The sequence below is a fragment of the Odontomachus brunneus genome, unplaced genomic scaffold, assembly GCF_010583005.1.
Source record: "Odontomachus brunneus isolate Ranch 3 - 2012 unplaced genomic scaffold, Obru_v1 Obru_scaffold_010, whole genome shotgun sequence".
Classification (NCBI taxonomy): Eukaryota; Metazoa; Arthropoda; class Insecta; order Hymenoptera; family Formicidae; genus Odontomachus; species Odontomachus brunneus.
This window is the reverse complement of record NW_022639460.1, coordinates 3,542,598-3,566,331: the sequence shown is the minus strand read 5'-3', so window position 1 is coordinate 3,566,331 and position 23,734 is coordinate 3,542,598. Positions and strand designations below refer to the sequence as shown.

At 40.9% G+C, this 23,734-nt stretch overlaps 1 protein-coding gene across 10 annotated transcripts in view; it reads right to left on the bottom strand.

The window, feature by feature from the left end:
• The window catches only part of LOC116840460 (protein artichoke-like), a 146,466-nt gene that overhangs the window by 37,632 nt on the left and 85,100 nt on the right, over window positions 1-23,734 (bottom strand). The window lies entirely within an intron of this gene.

Here is a 23,734-nt window from a genome sequence, read left to right as displayed (position 1 = left end):
AATTATAATTTAATAAGTTTTTTGAAGGTGCTAAGTGACGTAACTTAAGACAGCAAGAAACTTGTGAAAAGAGACTCAGCCAAAATAATATGCTTCGTAGTGTGCGTGAACTTTATTCATCAACGATATTTACTGCGCTGATTATTTCGAGACAATCTTGCATCGTGCAAACAACAAACTTATCAGCACGTCACTCTTACCACACTCGTCCAACGTTTCAAATATTTCGTAGGTTAAGACGCGTCGCGTCTCCATTCGCGAATAGAGGGAATTGTAGAACTACGATCTGTCTGCTCGGTAGCAGACGCCTCGCCATTCCCTAGATCGATAGCTGCTACAAATTCCCGGCCAACCGCATCTGTTTCTTTCAGTAACTATCGATGGCGAGGCATCCGCAGGACCGAGTGCACTTTCCAACTGCATTTTTTACACTCTCCTGCACACTCTTCGACTTCTCTCTTTTTCTCATCAATTCGTGAATATATATCTACTTAATTAGCGAACATACACAGAACCTGTATCTACTCGATTTTATGTGCACAATGCACATATTTATATCATTTGAAGCACAGAAGATGCTGCAAGTGCAGCTGAAAGGAGCTCACTTTAAGTGGAACGACCGTCGGCCATGTTGTCGTAGTCGCAACATGTCCACCGAAGGTACGCCGCAATAAATCGGTCCCTCGTCGGCATCGCATTAATTAACATACGTTTCGCCGATCGTATCGTACCTACGTGAGTATTGGTGTCGCGAGTGAATATCCGAACTGTTCCACGATGCAGAAGTTGAAGGCAAGACGTTGGATCGGGAGAAATCAGAAAAGAGGACGCAGAGCGCGAATAGCGATACATCATGTATTTCAAGGTATTTCAAATAATTTGTAACACAGAGTGTTTTCACCTTAACGAATATTTAACGAACTCACTGAGAATAATATGGTAATTTCGAATGGAAATTTAAGCTAGCGTATTCATAGTGCGTTATTGTTTAACAAATAGTTCAACAAATTGTTCAACAAAAATATGGCTTGTCGAATCATCGATCTAACCTCCTAACCTAACTTAAACTTATTTCGTACAACAAGAAATTGTATTTCTGATAAGAACAAGTTATTAATGGTTCATTGATACGAATTCACAATTATGTTTTTAATTCGAAGACTCTTCACTGGTTCTTCAAGTTCGACAAAGTTTGTAGGTTAATGTAGAATCAAAATTTCGAGTCTCGGTTACTTACTTTTTTTAAAGAACACTTTTTCCTCAAGTGGTCTCGACGATCTGATGATAAAGTTTCTCCATGGAAGTTACCGACTTTAGTTGAGTATCTCTGTATTTAACGCTCACACAAGTCGTGCTTGTAAAGCACGACGGATTAGCATTTCGTAACCAACTTAAGTTCTACGAGTTCCTTTCAGATACGTATCAAGAGCGTCTCCCTAAAGAGCTCTCCGAAATCTGACAAGTAGATTAGCATTTGCGTCCAGTCGCGCGGCTCCGCAAATGTTTGTATAAGAGTCTTCATCTGATTATCGTGAATGAAGTCGGATGGAGGATTATACGGACGGGAAAGTGCTGTAAGCGTGTTTCTCGCAATTTTTATCTGACCACGGCGGCAGATTCGAGATGAAAAGTCCCGCGGTATTTATAAAACCGCGTCACGTCGGCAGACGTCGGCGGGGGAGAACGTCTAGTCGGGTGGGGAGGAAGGGAACTGCCGTTACCGATAGATAGACACGGCTAATTTATGGACAATGTCGTTTGGCTGAATATCCGACGAATAACGGGATCCCCGTTCGTTTATTTCTGAAAAAAGAAGAACCGCCGTATCTCACGTCCCGACCGGAGACGGGAGCCAGGCGGGAACTCGCTTGGACTAAATAATCGCGTCCGCGTAATCGTAAGTATTCGCGGTGCACAGTTTCCGCGTTCTCAGTCATCGCGTTATCTAAAACGTCCTCCAACAACGGCATAAATTTGCCGGTATGTTTTCGGCTCGCTGCGCAATTTACTCGAGGCTCTGTTTGCGCCGCCGCTACCGCCGCCACCACCGCCGCCGTCGCTGATTTCTAACTCCAAAACTGCAGCGGAGCGACGCGACCGACGACTTTGCTACGCCGGTCACGCCGATCGTCGGAGTTTCTCATTACGATTCCGTTAGCGTCAGCAATTGCAGTAAGTTGTAGCCAGCCAAGCATATATCGCATTACTTTATTGCTGTTTGGCTAACGGCCGGCGCGCACGCGCACGGTGCGGCCACTATTTCCAAATTTTCGCGACGGCCTCTCCTTGTCGTGTCACTACTAGCGAAACTTACAGCCACGAGCGACCACGCTCCCGCATCTCCTCCGGATCCGGTTTTACGATCTCCGGCCGAAGTTGGGCCGCCGTGTCATCTCCGTCGTGCTTTTGTCTCGCGCGACTGAGACAATGGCGGAAACATTTGGGAGACATCTGCAATTTTTGCGAACAAGACAACCCCGCCGGGGCAACACACAGACGCATGAATTCACGTGAATTTATAAATAACAATACAAAAATAAAAGAGAAGGGAGATGGGCAATATCAAAAGCACGAGAGATCCAGGGCTTTTTCTTTAATATTTCATTAACACTAGAAGAACCAAGGTGATCCGTTGATCGCCTGAGCATGAAAAAACTGCCACGTGTTTTTGACGTTTAATTTTTTTTCTTTTGAAATCCTATGACTTTTTCTGACTTTTTATCACCGTCATTGTGCACGGCTGAATACATTGTACTCATACAGCACATAAGCTTGCAACATTGCTACAACGTTGCAAGATTGCATATTGCAGTGCAATATTGCAGAGACATTAATTTGCAATATTATTTTAGCAATATTGCAGCACTATTTAAAAAATATGACAAATATAATATAATATTTTTTATTTATTTACTAGTTATTTTTGTTACTTATATTTCAAATTCAGTGATATTTCATATCAATAGTCCTTATAGAATAGTACTTAGAATAGTACTTGTTAGTGGCAGTTATTAATACTAGAATTTGTTTTATTACATATTTCTTAAACTTCTTATACCGTTTTTTCGGGGAAAATACTTTCTTTAGATTTAATATTCGTATTTGTTTAATTTTGTGATTTTTTGTTTCATTAAAATATATTCTTAAATGAAATATCATTTTTTTAAATGATAAAAATAAAAAACTTTTATTTCATTCAAGGAAATTATATCATTTGATGAAACAACACTATTGTTTTAAATAGTACTTTATAAAAGTTTCTTTCAAAATTTAGTAATTCGATTTTTTTAATTTGGATTTTTTTGGATTTTTTATTTTTTTAGTTTGGATTAATCATTATAACATTCTGTTAAAAATCTAAAAGTAATTATCACTGTTCACTACATTACATCAATATTCATCTCATATTATGTTGTTGCGTTGTTTCAATGTCTATCAGTAAATTATCCAACGAACACCAAGTAAAAGTTATATAACTATTATTTGATGTTTGCTAGGTATATTATAATATACCGTGAACACTATAAGGATAAATTATATAAACACAAATCGTAAGAATATCGTTGGAGTCATTGGGAATCGACGCGTGCCGCTCGATCGTCAGGTTTAAGCAACACTTTAACGGAGTCAGGATATAGATGGGTGGGTGACCGGTGGTATATCGCTTGGGATCGAAATTATCGAGGGGAAATTCACGAAAGTTTGGAGTGTGTATTGACAATCTTCGATACCTAGTAGTTTATGAGACATAAGAAAATTAGGAATTATAAATATATATTTTTAAATATTATAATTTTCTCATTTTTCACATTCGCACAATAATTCTCAGTATTTGATCATCTATCAATATTTAATAGTGATTTTATTATCAGTATTCATCAGAAATTAAGTACTGACGAAAAAATTACTGAATTACTGATAATACATAATTACTAATAATTTTTTAGTATTTATTAGTATGATATTCCTGTAAGAGTGTTATCTGAGATTTTACTTTGTATAATAAAACATATTAATAATATTACATATATATTGCATTGCAATGTTGCTGCACAGTTGCGTTGTTATATTGCCGCAAGCGGACATTTTACCGTTGCTGCAACGTTGCAGTAGCATTGCAGCAACATCTTGCAACGTTGTTGCAATGTCACAATATTGCAAAACAATGATGCTGCAATGTTGCTGCAACGTTGCTGTGCTGTATGGGTAATGGCATTTGTCACTAAAATTAGTTTTCAGTAGGTGGTCAAAAGACCTTCGGGAAAAGACTTTTCAGGTCATACACATTTTCAGGAATACACTTCCGGTCTTTCTGGTGTTAAATTAGAGGAAGTAGAGGAAGCTCTCTTCTTCTTCTGTTTGTCTGTCGAAGCGCGATTGCGCTCCTTCCCTCGCCGAGCGAAGACGTTCGCGAGAAATTCGCGACGATCATATCGCGGGATATTTGTACGCGTCGCTATTTTTACTTTCTATTCGTTAATATGACAAATAGCGCTCGGATATTCGCAGCTCTGAACCGGCTCACACCGCCGGCTGCTGCGCCGGAGACAAATGGGACAGCTCGCTCTTTCGGTTCTAACTTCCCCCGCCACGTCTCGCCTCGTCTCGCCACGTCTCGCTACTTCTTCCCGCCGACGAATTGCTAAACGAGTCATTAGTGCCGATTTTTTACCGCCGAACCGTCACTTCGGCGCTCACGAGCGCGTGCGGACACCCGAGCCTTAAATTAATATACGCATAGATCAACGGGATTATCCTAATTTCTTCTGCAGCGGCAGAGAATGAGGGAGCCGTAAGAACGCGTTCGTTAGCGTGTTTAATTGATTGTTAACGCACTTTCCAATTTACTTCGCGCAGTACAAGATCGTGTTTCCATTCGATGCGTTATAATTTATGCCGCTGCTCGAATCTCGGTGAAAAATCCGAGAAGTTCAATTTTCCCCGAGACATCACGGTGCTCTGTGAAGATAACTTGCATTCACCCGCGCGTCTCGAAGTTTCCAATAACTTAACCGAAAGAAGCAGCGCGGAGATTGCAAGAAAGCTACGATTGATCTTCGATTCGAGCGCGGCGACGTTGGACGACTTCGCGAAACGCCGAGTAGTCTCGACGTCAAGGCAACAAAAAATGCAAAGCAATAAAGCCGCGCGAATTACAATATTATAAATATCTCGACTGTAATATTCCACAAGACGCCGAAACAAATCAATTACTTTTTGTCGTAATACGAGGCGATTATGATCGTACATCTGTAAGCGGACTCTTGCGCAAATTGTCTGCGCAGAGAAACACATATATTTCCAGTGATATTTCCATAAACGATTACGCGGGCACACTCTCGCCGCTCGCGAAGAAAATAATTCACGAGGAATCGAAATTTGTGTTTTATAGCGTGCAGAATGTTCCCGATGAGAGCAAGAGAAATGAAACGCATTCCGCGTAATCGTGAACGCGTTGCGTTTGGAACTACAAACATTTTCTCGTTGCGTACAGTTAAATAAATAGCACATCATTCAGAGTATTATTTTAATGGAATTTGCTGCCTGAGAGAGAGAGAGAGAGAGCTTTTTAAAAGAGGTCACATCGATTGTTAAAAGTGTCCTGCGAACCGAGATACTGTTTTCACCGATGTATCGTGGCGAAACGGAATTTCATGAAATTGCTTACCGCCTTTTATAGTGTCTACAGTCCCCGCCTGGTACAGCTGGCCGAACTGTGTCCCGAATTCTGCAAATGTTACGGACACTCGTGTAAAACGACCGGTCTCACGTGAAATGCAAGGCAAACTCGGGACAAGAATTTTCTCCAATCGGATTTTGTACGATGTGGCAGTAACTCGTGAAACTTACACGAATGCGCACTTCAACGTGACAAAAAGCTATACCAATAATTGCGAAGTAAATTTGTGATAAGTATGTCAAATGAGAGAGAGAGAGAGTACATATCCGCTTATTTGTACACGTACACATGTAATATGTACGTGGAAAATGTTTTACACGCAAAACAAGGTAAATTAGAATTATATTGCGCTCTCACTTTGTGAGAGAATACGTGACGCGAATGCGTTACTCCGTTTCACTGTTGAAATAAAGAGTTCGCTATCATGTGCCGGGCGAATAAGCTCATTCCGAATATCTTTATGACAAACACGCCGAGTATATGTTTTTCATTAAATCCGAACCATTCCATTAACTTACGCGTCCATTAGGATATTTTTTCATGTATTCTATGTCAGAGCGTGATTCACGTCCGCCGCGGGAGGATCCTTTTCGATTTCACGCCACTCCACCACCGGGTTCCTTTCACGTGGCTGGGAATGAACACAAAATTTGCCGTCGACTTTTCGCTTTTGTACGCACAAATGACGTACGCGCGGCGAGCGATGAAAATACTCCCCAGGCGCCGTATTGTTCCTGCGATTCGTAATGATGCCTTCTCCGAGCTCGTGGATGTTGCTCTAAGCTTGTCGGAGTTGAGCGCGGCTCACGAAAAATCGAGGAAAAGAGAGAAGAGCCACGGAGAGAGCGCAACGTGACACATACACATCTCGCATTGTCATTCCTCTCATACGTCAATGACGCCGCGCGCGATACGCCATCGTTGGTGTAAAATTAAAGGGATAGTTTCACCCGCGTCTTCTCTATTCGCAATTCAACTCGCGAGGGTAGTGCCTTTGCCTCAGCGACGCGCAACTCGCGTGGGCAGCAACGAATGAATATTGCGGTTAATAAAAGTAATTCGCTTACGCGTCGCCGTGCTCGAAAATCGTCGCCGTTTAGGAACTATACGCTCTCTACACGACGTGGGTCTTTATATTCGCCCTTCGCCGAATCAAAGTAATTGAACGAATTGCCGCGCCCGATTGCCCAGCTCCGGCTGATCAGGAAGCCCATTTGTCGGGCGATATATTATTTGGAGTGGCCGCATCAATCACTCCACTTGCAAGTCGCCCGGGCTCCTCATTGAAACTTGTGTAAGGGTCGCGCATAAGAAACGTGGGGACGCGGTTTAATTGTGAGTTTCCGCAAATTTAGGGGAGACCACATGGCACACATTGTTCAGAGTGTCCAAGTTATAACTTCTTAAACAACTAATTGTTGCGATTGACTGTACAAACTGTAATAGTGATTAGCTTTCCTTCATGTTTTTACTCCCGCAATGATCTTGCAAACCGCATATTTTCTTCTACAAAATGCGAACATGCTACAATCGGGTGCCGAGTCAAGTATACTAGCAACTCGGAGTAAGATCATATAAGTAACGGTTCACTTTACCTCGTCTGTCAATATGCTTGATTTCGATCACTTTATGAATTAAAATTGTCTTTAATATCTAAAACAGTGTATTATATATTTGCAGGAAATTTTATTTTTTCTAATTAATAACACACTTTACTTTTAAATTTATTCACTCACAGTATTAAACTAAATTTCAAGACGCTAAAAAATGTACTTGGCCGCTACTGAGTCAATTTTTTTTCAATTTTTGAACTGTAGCATTATTCTGATCTTAATGAAAAACTCAGAGAAAAGTACTCATGTTCTAAAAAAATATTTTGCAATTTTGTTTTTACTCTCTCGAAGAATATATAAACAAAATAGCCAACATACTCTTTGAGCCAACTAGACCTAGTTTCCTCTAACGCTCGTCACATGTCAAAGGAGAATGCTTCAATTTACGTCGGTGAAACGTGGCCCATTTTAAGCTTGCAATGAATATTTAATGCGTCAATTTATCGACTCGTGAAAAGTGTCTAGAATAAGTTATAAAAAACGAGATTTATATCTTGAAGGAAGTGGAACATATGCTTAAAAAATTACCTGAAACAATTCTAGTCAGTTTATTAAGAAATTTAACTTGGCTCATTTTACTCTTTCAAAAATTCTATCCGAATTGGGGCGTCTATAAAAATTGTAGCCAAAAATATCCAGAAATGGGCATTTCTATCTTTTACAATGTTTTCTAGTAAAATGTATTTGCCCTCGGGAAATGATTCAGGTAAATCGACCAATAATTGTCAAATTGGACGTATAGTGATCAAATTGATGATAAATTTTACATGACATATTAAATTTTAGTTCGTTAAGAGAAATATTCAAATAAAAAGCTCTGGTTTTTATTTCGATACATTGCGCAGCTCTCATGTTCTATGACTTATTTTCGATCTCTGGAAACAGATTTAACAACGGGCTAAGAATAATGGGATCGAAACAGCATCGTTCATTAATGACGGCCGACTATCGCTCATGCTCTCGTCCCGTTTTCGTCTAACTTCTAGCTTCGCTTGTGATTGCATCGCTTGCACGTAGCTCGTAATACCATCTCGTGATACATAATTGATTCGGGCGGTACGTAATTAATTAACAAGCTGCTGTGGTATCCGGTAATACTGGCCGTTAATTCCTTGCTCTATCCTACGAACGCACGAGTATATGGTAATATTCAGTACGATTCCGTTTCGCTTCTCTTACGAATCGCGCCCGCGGACCTTTGAATTAGTAGCTACTAAATTGCGAATTTCGGAGAGGTTCGTGGCCAGCGCAACAATATTTTATTAAAGCGGGGCAGTGACGTATGTGTTCGTAACTTTAATAAAATTTCACTCTTACTAATAGTAAAATATCTTAACGTCGCCTGTACGCCTCACGTCGAAAGACACACCGCGGGAGAATGTGCATAACTCACGTATAAATTGACTTAACAACTGCAACCTGGCCAATAAAAGAACATTGCCACACCCAAAAAAAATTAATTTTAATAGAAGTGGAATTCTCTAAATCTTAGAGGATTTTACTCTTATATATGATCTCAAGAGGATTGCTTTGAAATCAAGAGAAAAATAATCTTAAACACAATTCTTAAAGATAGAGGAATTTCATATTGAATGTACAGTGCAAATCTATTTGTTCTTAATCTAAATTTTCTTTTATATATTATTTCAACTCAAAAATATTTCTTCGGATTTAATAAATTTTATCGCATCCACACGAAAGAAAGATCAGAAAACTTTGACCGGGGGTGCTTGTGTATATCTGTAGAAGTCCACTTTAATGCCATATGAGATGAAAAACATCAGACTCGGCTGGGATCGAACCCAGGTTCTTCCGCTTGTCACAGGCAACCGCTTTTTCCACTGATCTATTTAAGACTTCATGTTTGTGACATCTATATACCCAGTGAAAAATGACTCGTTGATTAACGTCAAAATGATATCAAACTGACGTCGGTTTGACGATTTCAACGTCGATTTGATTGAAACGTCGACAGTGAATTGACGGTGGAAGCTCTAAGCGTGGCGTTTGGTTTCAACCAATCGTACACGACAATACGCAGCGAAATAACAGTTCTTTGCGTCTCTCGTATTGCACGTAAGACAGCATTGTACTTCAAATTAACATATTTCTTTTGATATAGAGGAACACAATTAGAATAATATCTCATATCATAAATACACGATGAATGTTTCCCTTTAATAAAAGATGAATATGCTTTCTGTAAGATATTTCTTTTAGAATATGGAGTTAGAGGAAAATTCACTTTGTAGAATACTTTTTTTTTGGGTGCACCGCAATGTTCGGAGCATCGTATCGGTGTTGTGAGTAATTTCTGTAACTAATGAATACTAACACTGTAATAAACATTATAAAATAATAGCTTAAATTAATACGTTAAATTAATGTAACGTCCGCAATTTGATAAAAGGATCCGTCGATTAATTTCCGGTCTTGTTAACGCGGAGTCACGTGTAAATAAGAACCATTCGTACAATTTCTATATTTATTTCTCGTTCACGAGCAAATCGCGCGCAATCGTAAAATTAATTCTTTGTCTTGTTCTATAAATTCTCATTAAAACATTGTAATTTAACTCAAAGACAAATATCCCGTACGAAAATAAGCGCGCGGCGCATATATATATCTCACACACATATATCACGTACAGAGTTATTCGTTCTCATTTAATCGGGCGCTCGTGATTTTATAGGAAAATTCGTCGACGATTAATTCCCGATCATATTCCGCTAGTGCAATCATATGTAAACTAGGAGGATTCATTAATTCCTTTATTTATCCACGATATTAAAAATCATTTTCCCGCGTATCTACGATGAAATTCCACGATAAATATAATTTCGGTATGCTCTAAATGCATGCAATGCGTTAATCGACGCGCTGAAACTCGTGCAAATTGAAGCATTAAAGTCATACACGCGACCGTGACGTAAGCAAAATTACAACAGGCGGTTCAAAACTGTCCCACATCATGAGCAAAATTAAATTTCTACGGCCACAAAATTCAACGGTGGACAGCCACATCGATCGAGATTAATCGAACGGCGACTGTTATCGCGCGTTAATGATTTCCATTATCTGCTTATTCGTCAGAGACACTACTAATGGCAACAAAAAAAGAACAAAGGAAAAAACGAACGTTCAGTTCCGGGAGAAAAACCACGTCCTCGATAGGCAACTAATTATCAAGCTTAATCGGTAATGGGGATAATAGCGCGGTAACATTGAAGCCGCGATTATTTTTCAATTAGCTGTTAATAATTCTCAAGTTCGCTGGAATTACACCACCGTAGCGGAAAGAGAGACAGTTTTGGACACACGAAGCGGCGAACAACAATATGTTTCATGCGAATTTTCGCCATTTTTTTCCGGGCAAAAGCTACACCGTGTGCCTGAGATATGTAGATGCTCTGCAGTCGTGGTGTAGCTTTTGCAAAAAAGAATAGCCGCTCTTCATTTATAAACGCTCCGGAAAAAACTCGTTATTCAAAATTGCCCTCCTCTTCTCGCTAAATCAAACAAAATACAACGAAGTTACAAAAATTTACGCGGTGATTAAAGTGTCAAAGAACGCGACGGCACTGACAGTGGATATTTTTAATTTAGAATACACGAGAAAGAGCGAGAAAGCCAGAGATATCTGGACCAGCAAATGTATTAATTCTCCCGCATCCGGCGCGGTTCAAAGGCGCGCCCACCAGCGACGGAGTTTCCCTTCGAAGGCTGTTTCATGAATATTATTTTGTAGCCCGTTGGACAAGAGATAGAGAGGGGGGAGGGAGAGAGTTCACGCGCCGCCAAAGTTCCTGCGCTTGACAATGTATTAACGCCGCTATTTATAGGTCTTTGACCAACGGTGTATCAATTTGCAGCTCGGAAGTTAACGAGCGATAAATTATTCGCCTTAACGGAAGCGCTCGAATACTTGGAGCACGTCGAATATTATCGATCGCGTTTCGCTATTCGTGCTATTCGAGACATTACTCGAGTATAATGGAATATTCGTATCGATGGGACGGGTCTCACACGACACAAGATTCTTGACACAAAACAAGAAACGGAAGAAAATTGATGGATTATTCTCTCAAAATTAAAGCAGGGTTTTATAGCCGGAAATTATTCACAATCTTCGATTTGAGAGCATAATTGATTGCGGACTCATATATATTCATGGGCCGTTATTCAGCTGACTGGGTCGATATTTCTTGCACAAAATAAGTACAGATTGACGAGTAATTGAAGATTCATGAAGCTACGATTATTTGCAAGGCAATGACGCTATGAATACCGCTCTATGAGTAAGTAACGCGGAAAATCAGATCAGGTTCGATCAGATGAGTCGAGTAAACCCGACTCGAAACTTTGATCCCACCGATGTTCCATTCATACCGATTAAAACTGTTATGGGAATTTATCTTATTTCGATACTCTGAAGCCAATGTCAACTTTATTCAATTTTATTCAACTTATTCACGTTGTCGAGAAAGATTCTTTTTCACACTTACACTGATAATAAATACGTGGAAATTTATCTGTGGGATTTAAAGTTGATTCCTGTGAACAAACTTTATATCTCACAAATAAACGTTCAAGTATTTTTTTCGCAATGTGCATTTTCTGCCATTTAGAGACGCTGAGTAGCACTTTAGTTTCCATGTATATTAAACATATATTGATTTTTAAAAATATATAGATGTTAGAAAGTTCATTTTTTAAAATATATAGATGTTAGAAGGTTCAGGTCCAGACATGTACACACACACACAAACAGTAGGACTAAAATTTTGACTCGGAAATTTTTTATCATTTTTATCATCCATGCTAGTATTGTTTTCTAGAAAAAATATGGTATGAGATAAAGGAAAACAACGCTTGGATAGACGCTCTCACACATACACACACACTCGCATCGGATTATCCATTACGTTTAACCATTTGCATTCGCTGTTTGCATAGCTGCAATTCTGCCGCTTGCATTATACAACATCGAGATGTAACATTACTTTATGGTCGTCTCATTTACCCGCATGGAGATTACTGACGTTGTACTCCGGTATAACCATCGGCATGCGAACGTTTTAGCTATGTTTTTTTAATTCTATCTTTTGTGCAAACAAAACGTTGCTTTTTTCAATGTCTCTCTTTAAAATTCACGTTGCTTTCTTGCGACGTGTTCAGAATACGTTTAGGAGAGCCTTCTTTTCACGTATTTGCGGTTTGCTGTTGTACACTTTTTATCGTCTCGCATTTTCCATCGCACCTTTGTCCTCCGTGCTAACACGACCGTTCAATAAGAGAACCATCGAGTCTGCACCGTATGTCGCAGTGAATTGGAATTATTAGTAGACGAGTAGGAACAACGTACAGACGCGAGTGGTAATAACGGATAAATGCGAGAGCACCATGAATTTCCATTTCTTCGTATCCGGAGAGTTCGTGACACCTACGGCGAATTTCATCGGCGCGTAGAGACACGGGGAGAACGGCGGCGACTTTTACTTTAATTGCAGTCGCCGCGCAAAAACAAATTGTCACGAGTCGAGCTTAACTGTCGGTTCAAGGAAAACACGTCGATAAACCGACCGGCATCCATTTCCCGAACGCGCATCTCGCTAATGAAGCCATTGACGCTCCCCGCGCCAGCACATGCCGGCCAACCATATTTTTTTTTATTCGTCTCTCGCCCTTTCTCGAAAAGTAAAAAAAACGGAATTTAATTCCACAGCGTAAGGTAGGCGGGAGCAGCGCGATTGGTATTCCACGCATCGTGTCACGGCACCCGATCGTGTCACGGACGGCTACGCCTTTCGTCCTCGTGTCTCCTCTTTTTCCCTTTCTCTATTTTCTCATTCCCGCGCGTCTTCCTCGCCCCCGCCTCGGCCCCGACCGCGGGAACGGAAGTCGGAAGTTTACCCGCGACGAGAGGGGAGACGAGGAGGAAAAGAGAGCCGTTTTCTTTCGGCCGCGATCCTTATTTCGTGGCGTCTCTCGCGCAACTTTTCCGCGGGAATCCCAAGCACGTTGATCGCGGATCCTACCGCGGCCTTCCGCTCGTTTGTTCTTCCGAGCCGGCCGAGTCGGGGGAGCGAACTGAGTTATTACACCGGTCTTCCGCGGGCGGTCGTCGCGCGGTGGGATGCTTCGCAGCGTGTCTGCCCCCCGGGTGCCTGCGAGGGACAAAGTGCCAGCGTCGTGGAGCACCGCCGGAGCATTAATAGGCCAGGAACAAGTGACTTATGTAAAGTTTGACCAAGTTGGCGCGGCAATATGCCTCGCGCCGTTTCACTCCGGTTAGCTACTCCTCCCCCTTACTCATCTCCGACTCGCCCTCCCGCCTATCATCCGTCCTTTCCCGAGAGCGATGGGCCGAATAACTCTCCGGAGGACACTTTGAGAGGGAGAGACGGCTCGCGTGGTCGCGGTATCCTCGAAACTTTCGTCCAGCGATACTGTGTACTCCCTACTCGCCGGGAGGTGGATAGAGGATTGCGAACGGAGATGGATTAAGCGCGCCCGCGCGCACGTTTCGTGTACGCGATTCGTGTTTCGCGAAACGCGAGGGTGGGCGAGCGTGCGCGGCGGCCAGGCAGGATGGCACGGTTATAAAGGTCGGGTCATATTTTAGTTCTCGCATTGTTGTATACTGACGGAATTGTAAAGGAAATAAATTATCGCGCCCTGGGGAATCAGCGGGCGGCCGCCGCCTCCGGCGTCTCCGGCGCTTCCTACTCGCGATGTAACCCGCGGACTCAGGCGCGGCCACCACCACCGCCGCCGAGAGGGACCGATGCTGAAGTACGACGCGATTACGACCCTTGACGCTCGAGTTTGCGACGATCCTGAGAGAAACTTTTCGCGATAATGGCGCGGGGTGGTTGAACCGCTCGCGGTGAATTACCCCGGTCGTTTTGGACGAGAGATCTCGCGAATCGAAAGGTTAAAGGTGAGGCGAAGGCCTTGCGCGGGGCCGCCGCGAAGCGGGCGGATTCGAGGAAAAAGTGACGTTCGGGAGAAGAGGTGCAAAAGTGCAATTTATCACAAATCTTAGCATCTTTCTACCATAAATCATACTCTCGACTGGCTCGTCGCTTCTTCCTCCTGACACGTATCCCCGCTGCCCGGCGGTCTCCGAAAGGAAAAAAAAAGGCGTGCATCGTGCGCTTGACGGGGGAAAAAGCGTGTACGCTTGTGTGGCTTGCACACCAGGCGTATAAAGCTGATCGGCTGTGTGGTGTGGAACGTTTGTTCGCGATGATTACGCGATCGCCGATATCACCGCCGTGCGAAACGCCGCCCCTTTGATCTCTCTCGCCCTTAATCCGCCGATATCAATTACCGGCTTGTTTTTTTTCCTTGCACCGTCGTGTCAGTAAGTTCGAAAAGAGAGAGTTAAAAAGAATCTCGGACGCGCGTGCATATACGGCTGGTGCAGTCTGTTCTCTTCCCTTCGCCGCGTCCGACTAGAATTTCCAATTCCGCGCGTATTACCTCAGATTACCCGGGGCGACCGGACATTTTTTAGAATTTCCCAATAATTCCCATAGAACGCGGCGGGAAGGGGATTAATTCGAGCGGCGCGCGACCGTATGACGTGCTCGTCACATTTGGCAGTTATACGCGCCGCCGGAAAATGCGACACCTGCGCCGCGCAAAGTCGAATGGATAATTCGCGGGGCACTCATAAATCGCAGACGCTTCCTGGCGTTTATCGTGCGCGCGCGGTAATTTACGCGAACGAGAAAATTTCCCCTGTGAAAAGACACGCGACGATTTCCCGGGAATCATTCGCTCCTCGCCGCTGAAGAATCCCTCTCCTGCTTCAAGAATCGATTGTCGAATCATAATGAGTTCGACGTCAACGGTAAATTTTCGGATCATCCAACTTGATAATGATTCTGCCTTGATATATACAAAGAAAAATCAGTATAGATGAAACCGCGTCGCATTTTGTCGATATTGTGCCAATGTATTATTGATCTAGTTATCTATACACACGGAATTTTATAGTAAAAATTATTTATAGGTTTTTGTAGTAAAAAAGTAGATCGACATTTTGCGGTAAATTACTATCTTTTTATTTCATATGTATTGTTACTTGTATTTTAGTATAGTACATTTTGATTAAAATGCGCTATTAAGGCACTTGCTATGTTTCTAGCAAAATTTATTAGTTTTACGAGTTCTTAGTACAAAATTTGGGAATCAGTTAAATTAGAAAGTTAAATTAAGTTAAAACAGAAATCTACTGGTTTCCAGCGAAATTTCCAGCGAAGTTTCTTAGCAAGATAGATTTTACGAACAAGATTACGAATCTTACAGTATTCCTGGGGACAATATAAAAACTTAGTAAAATTGAAAAGAAAACTCTAATATTCTCTCCGTGTGTATGATATCTAGAAAAGATATAAAGAATTAAATATGTATCTAGAAATATACACACACATCTAGAAGATATAATTTCAAATATATATCTCTTTAAATATATGTCTTTTAAATTTATATCCAGAAAATATCATACAGATATGAACGAATTGTTGACGATATAATCATTCAAATCGAATTGGTATATTGATATATCAACGCGATTTGAATAAGATACAAGCTGGATAACGATTAGATTGTCGATATCCATCTAATATCCCAATTTCAGATATCATCAAATATGATATTTCAGATATGATCAAATCTTGAAAATATGAAATGGATTGCTGATTCCCATGTGATTTGGACTCGAATTCAATGTGATTTCGACTTCATCTCTTATTGACGATCCTGAACTCGGGTCGTTAATTCACCTCGCTGATATTCTTCGAGAACCGTGAAATTGGACTTACCGGGTGTGCGTACAGAGAGTAAGTGAATGCACGGTGGCGTTTTAAAATTTAAATACGTAGCCGCGCGTGCTACCAATGGCCCCTGTAACATTGGCTTTTGCACGGTCATTTCGGAAATATACGGGACAGATTGATGCATTGCATAACCAATATGTATGAGGACGTCCCTATATTTTATATTTCGCGCGCGACGAAAACTGTTGCGCAACGTTCCGCATCGGATAACGCTGGTATCGTAACGTGCCAATAACGATTCCGCAACTTCGAAGAATTGTCGGTTCGGAGGCATAAAACGACAGACAGAAATTCGGCACGCGGATATTACAAGCGTCGCGTTCGCGAAATTGATTCGTCTTTTATGAGTAGGAGGAGCGTGTCTTTTAAGTAGGAAATTCACGTTAATGGCCTGTAATTTATAGCGCCTCTTGGCTCGACGAAATTGATAGAAACATTTTGCACTTGATTTCTTACAGTTCTCGATAGAAGTTTTACTTTGCGTCGCATTTATCTCGCATTTATTTAAATTCAATTCACAAAATATTCTCAAAATATTTTTTCGTAAATATTTCTCAAATGTCAAAATCCCGTTAGGTTGATGCGAAAAGTTTGCCACACTTGTATCAGACAAAATTATAAGCAAAATTATGCAATTTTGAGATGCTTCAACGAAATTTTGCTAACAAAACATGGACGTGTACAATTCAGCCATGTGTGATTCCGCTTTCTCTTTAACAGCCAAGTCGTTCATTTTCCACGAATCAAAATTTCGTAGACAAACAGCATATTTTGCGCGCCAACCCGACACTAAAGACTACCTAAAGCGAAACCTGACAAATGTTAGGTTGATGCGACAAGTTTGGCATACATGTCGCATAAAATTGCGGACGAAATTATCCGGTTTTGCTTCAAGAACACTTCGCAAATGAAACAACACAGACTCGGCATATAAAGCCATGCAATTCCATTTCCTCTTCAACATCCGAGTCATTAATTTTCCATGAGTGAAAATTTCGTAGACAAACGACACGTTTCTCGCACCAAGCCGATATTAAGGAGCGCTTAAAGCGAGACGGGAGATTTTGTAACACAGGCGCGCAGCCCAATTCGCGAAAATTGCCGCGGCAGTTTGACACGCTTCTCAAATTTTCCGACAATCCCGCCGTCGTGTCTTGCGAGTTTGCCGTAATGACTTTCGCGAACATTTCCCGTTAATGAAACCACGTTTTAACGTCGTTCGCGTCCTAATGGGCAGTCTCCATCGTCTCGTCGCGCAAACCGAGAATAATCTGCCTCCGGAGACGAGACCCAGGGCACACGTTCGTTCCTCTCTTGTCCCTTCTAAAAGTGTCGCCAGCACGTGCTGCTCACGGGCACTGTCGAAGGCCTCTTTCGCGTAGACGCGCAGTGTTTGTCACGTATATTTAGTGAGAATTTCTCGGCCGTTTCTCGGCCGCGCGCGCGCGTGCTCTCTTTCGCAGAGAGATTCCCCTGCGGCGATAAGCCGCGCGAATCTCTCAAAGCTCTTTTTTTCCCTTTTCAATCGGGTGCATATACTATACCTGTCGCGCGTCGGAACGTATTGAAGTGGTGAACGGTTATGACAGACGATTCAATACGGTCCAAAGCCGTCGTTCTGGCCTCTATCTTCGCGGATGAGCCGCAACGAAAATATTAACAAAATACACCGTCGTCGTCGAAACGCGTGATCACCGATATCGACCGCTCCTATTCGCCGGGCTAAATTGAAAAGCTCGCGGCCAGAGCGCATGGCGTGTCCGAAAATCAATATTTCGCGGACGGCGGAATTTCAGCGGGATAACATCGCTATCCCTCCAAATCGGAGACGTTCCGTTGCGCCGACTCTTCATTCGTGCTGATAAATTGGCATTTATACACGAGTAAACTTATTATTACAATAATCACGTATAACAAACGAGATAAGACATTAATCCTTTAGTTACGGTTGAGCTGAACGCACAACTCAAAGCTTTGAACGCGCACATTGAATAATGGTAGCGCAAATGGCGTTTGAAAATACATACCATATTATTCATTGTACCTGCGTTAGTATAAAGCAATAACTAATTAATTAATTAATGAGATTTGCATTTGCATTACGATGTTAGAAGAAATGAACAATTTATTGCTTAACAGCGACTCACCAGAAAAATATTATCTTTTTCTTAGCAAAATCTTCTTATATAGAGAAGATGTCTGATGATTCGCTACGAAACAATCACGTACAATTTCGAGATATTAGTAAAGAGAGCTTGACGAACCAGAGTGCACGATGTGTCAACTTTTTTCATGAATATCTCGTAATTTTGCGTGATTGTTTGAACAATAATATAGGGAACCCTTTGCTCAAATTGATATGTTCTACTTGCATACCGTGACTCCATACCGAGTTGTCTGGCACTCTATATACAGTTTCAAAAGAATTCTTCTAAAACCAGAAAGAAAATATTCTAAAGTAAAAGTACCAATGTACCTAGACTCGTACCCAACGCTGGATGTTCTTATTGTTTTGGTCATTAATTACGAATACTCAAACTTTCAACATAGAATATATTTTATGGTGAACTTTCAATATAGTATATATTCTATGTTGAAAGTTCAAATACTCGTAATTATAGAATATATGTATATATTCAATATAAAATATATGAATATATATTTTTTTATGTTGAAAGTTCAAATATTCGTATTTAAATACCAAAACAATAAGAACGTCTAGAGTTAGGTACGTGTCTAAGCATTAGTTATTATTTTTGCCTGAACATCCATAAAAAGAAATAACTCTAGTTGCAAGGTGTAATATTTCCTGTGATCCTACAATCTAAGCGAAATCTTTTCTTTACAGAAAGTATATTTCTCTTTTAACGAGTATGTGTATCTAAGGAGGAATACTTTTTTGGTAAAAGATTCTTTAATATATTGCGCTTAAAATATTTTCCTTTTGGTTTTAGAAGAATCCTCTTAAGGCAATACGTAAAAAGATTCGCTAAGGACGAGATTATAAATTCTAGGTACTGTTTTCTCACTGGCTCTGAGTGCAAGTTTTATAAGGCAGCCGCTACAGTGGCGTTTCGCTAAGAGATAGCAAGACGCCACTACAATGGCCAAAAGTTGAGAAGCTCGGAACAACGTATCAAAGTAGCGGAAGAATGACGTATGATTATTATTATGGTAATATCCTGCGCGTTTTCAAATAAATCAATCGCAGTATTTGAGATAAACAGATATAAACAAATTGCTACAAAGTAAAATATTGTAAGACTGAAAGTACTGTCGCTACTTTATCTTGCACTTTATCTCAAGTTATCACCGCGTTATTTCGCTCGATCGTCACCGTTACCATTATATTGTCGTTTGCTTTTTCGGATGGACGTTACATTAACTTTCACAATATACGAAATATTGGCAGCTCAGTAGTCTCAAATTTCCTCGCGCAAGCTTTACATCAACGTGGAAGCCTGTTTAATTTCTCGACCATGTCTTAATCGTTTCCCTCTCCCTCTCTCTCTCTCTCTCTCTCTCTCTCTCTCTCTCTCTCTCTCTCTCTTTCTCTCTCTCTTCCCTTTTCTCTTTCTCCTGCTCTTTCGCGCTACTTTCCGGCAGGCTACTTTCGCGCACGAATGCAGACGGCAAATTGGGGCTTAAATTTCCGCGGCAGCATGCGAACGAGAGCGAAAGAAAGGGAGAAGTCGCGGAGTTAATTAACGCGGAGAGCGCGCGACACCGCTTTTCTCTTCTTCCCACCTTCCGTCAAAAATAATGACGGAAGTTCGGTTATAGAGCCTTTCCTGCCGCACGAATAATTTATAATTACTAAGCTCGGTCACGCTGCGGTAGTACTCGCCGGTCGCTTTTTGTTCCTCTTTTTTTTCATTCTCTTAATTTACCGCGGCTGAAATTAACTTGTATTGCGAGGTAAAAGAATTCATCACGGAAACCAATCCATTCGCTATAACGCTCTATCGGATATTTGGTTCCGATGATTACCGTGCGATTGTCGAAATAAGATTGAGCTTCCGATCGTTACAGTCGAAATTACTGTGGATTTTCCGTGGCGTTGTCCGTAAGTCGCGCAAGTCCGTTCGCGAAAGTATGATCTCGCTCGCTATAAAGTAAGGATAATTTCAAGCAACTTCTCCTCATTTTATCGCCGCAATTAACCGAATATTTTACCTCGTCAATTGTGTGATATCTAGTCGCGATATTTCACTTGTCGATAAAGCCACGAGAGCCACAACGTCGAACGTAATTCAGCCATTATTTCGTGGCACGTTTTATCGTCTATACCTCTTTCGGTCTATTATACAGTGCGCACTCGGTAACTCGCGGCACAGCCGCGCTGTGCAAATAGAACACACTAATTTAAGCAAAAGGTGTCCCCTTACCATTTTTCAAGCCGTGTAAAATTTCGAGATATTGATGAAGAAAGATTGACGAACCAGAGCGCGCGATGTTGCACGGCGTGGGTTTTGTAAGCGCGAGATCTCATCAAAATGGCTGGAACGCGATTATCTCTTAGCATGGATGAATATCGGCTGTTAGCTGAAAGTAGAATAATGATGCTAGAGGCGCATAGAAGGCTGCAAAGAAGCTGCTTGGCAGCTGTTGTAAAACTCGTGAATCTGATTGATATATATATACAAGGTATTTCGTTACTATCGCATTATCTCTCAAGGGCGGATTCCTGAAATAATTTGAATAAGAAAATCCTAATACAAAAATGGCGAGGCTATAATACTTTTCAAATTATAAACGAAAATCAATGAAAGTTAAAGTTAAAGTTGACCAATTATACTGGCTAAAGTACGCGCGCTCAGATACGATACAACACACAGTGGTACAGATGCATCGTCCCTTTTCCAAATATTAATAAGTTTTATACATAGAACAAGATATGTAATAATAATCTGCCTTCCCTATCATTTAAACATATCGCAAATAATAACAATCTCAGCAAATGTTATGAATAAAATATCACACAATACATTTATGAGAATCAGTAAACTGTCACACATTTGACGTTTCTTTCAAGGATTTACAACTAATTTCATATCTTATGCAAATTCTCACTTATTAATATGTGCGTTGCACTGTACCTGAGCGTGTGTATTTTAGCCAATATAATTGGTCAACTTTATAATTTGAAAAGTATTATAGCCTCGACATTTTTGCATTAGGGTTTTTTTCTTCAAATTACCTCAGGAGTTCGTCTTTAAGAAATAATGCGGTAGTGGCGGGACACCCTGTATATGCTCTTATATTCAGCCAAAAGTATACCCCAATCAGATTCACGAATATTGCGGCTGCACCGCGAGTTGCCGGACACTCTGTATATGTATAGCAATATGATGTTTCATGATAGTCTATTCATCTATGTATAATACGCAATGGAACCTGTAGCGGAAAGGGAGGGAAAAGGGACGGCTAGGGGATTGGAGGATGTTGGTGCGCGGTGGTACAAAATACAGGATGAAATTGAGATTATAATAATACTAGCAACTGCGAGCAAATTTCTGATAAACTTTGACATTAATTCAATAGTAATAACGGCTAGTCCGCGTTATTTTGTTTCAGCGCAACACGTTGAAAATGAATTACGCTCGGGCCTCTCCCATGAGAGCTTCGAGTCCCTCGCGTGTTTATAACACATTCAAATAATTCCCGTGTAATGCCTCGTGAGCGCGCAAGCACGCATTCGCCCGGGTATAGCCCGTAAAATAATAACACGCTCGCTCACGGATAATAATTTGTATCGGAAATAGGGTTTACTCGACGTAATCAAGATCTAAAGCGCGCATAAAGCAGATCACTACTGATTATCCGGCGGCGGATCAATGATTTCTCTTCCGCGAATTTTTGGCTCATTAACGATATGTCATTGCGCGCGATGGAACCGGCAAATAGCTTTTAATCGCCTGTGTGATCAATTAATCAACGTTTATTTCCTTTGATTTCTACGCGGCTGACTGCGGCGTAAAACAGCGATCAAACAGTTTTGAGCTTGCATTATGTGAAGCTGACCCCGGATTATAAAGGAGACCGGATAATATTTGCGATGGCGTGACTACTCCCCTCCCCCCTCTTCGCTTCCTGCTGCTCCCCACGGGTGATTCTATCTTCGTGAAAATGGAAAACTCCCGGTTCTTTCCCGGTAAAATACAGAAGAAAGGGGAAGAAAGAGAAAGAGAGAAAAAGAGAGAAAAAAATTCAGTCGGTAGTCCTACATTACGCGACAAACGGGTGCAAAGTGCGAAGTCATAAAGCAATTACGTCGCGCATGCCGAACAGATCGCGGCTCGTAGGGCGCGCGATATCCCTGATGGCGAATTACTCGAACCTATCGTGCAGAACTTCTTTTGCTGGTCGTAAAGTTGCGCTCGTGTGCTTAACATTCCAATTGCCTCAAGTGGGCCGTTGAAATTATTTCAATGGTATTCAGCTGCGGCGCCTCGTAAAACACCTCGCAATAATTCGATCGTTCTCGAGGATTGTGTGCGGTATCGTCGCGATAAAATTTCGACAGCGCGGCGAAGTTCGATATCGCCGAGATACCTATGTACCGCGGCATTGGAAAATTGCGAAAATAACTTATGCAGTTTGCGCGGGGTATTATCTGCATGCATGAGTGGCCTCGGGGGAAATTATATGTTCTCTCGCTACGTAACGCATCCGTGTGATACACGCGCCCGGTTAAAATATATCGATGATGGAAACGGCATAGAAAATCGTTTTACATCGTAGATTATTAAAACGTTATTACGTTCGTGATATATGAAGAAACTACCGTGCAATATATTTCAGAATGTCAAGTACACATAACGACGCGACGCCCTACGAATCATTCATTTTTCAACGCGTGGTCGCGAGTCTCGAGATTGGACGAGTAGAGTACAGCACACTGAGAGAAAAAAATATCTAAAAAATAGTAAATCTTCACTCGGTAGGTCCTCTAATAACATATTTACTTAAAGTTGAATTCTTTATTTAAATAGAATAGACAATTGGTTTCATAAAATAGTAAATTTTTTTTTAGATTTCGAGAAAATGTATATTCTTTTTATTTGAAAAATATATCTTGCTTTTAACTAAAACTATCTGGCATTGTCCGGATAATTACCATAAAATGTCAAAGAGATGAAATCAGAAAGGGATCCAAGTTTCTCTCCTGTGTGTGAATGTGTGTGCATTCTATATTTTCCTATATTTCAGAGTCTAGAGAGTCCAGAGTTCCTAGAAAGTAACTATGCAAAATTTAGTCCAGATCAGGGTCAAACGGTTTAGGAATATAAGAAACACACTGACAAATATTCTATTTTATATATATATATATATATATAGATTAGTACAAGTAAATATGTTATTATATAGTACACCTACAGTAAATAAATATTTATTATTTTTAGATTTTTTTTCTCTTGGTGTAGAGAGGGAGATACACACAGATAACTGAATGGACAGTTATGTGCGATATAATAACGATAAATTGTGTGTGTGTGTGTGTATGTGTGTATATATATATATTTTTTACATTTTTTCTCTTCTTTTATATATATATATATATATATATATATATATATATATATATATAT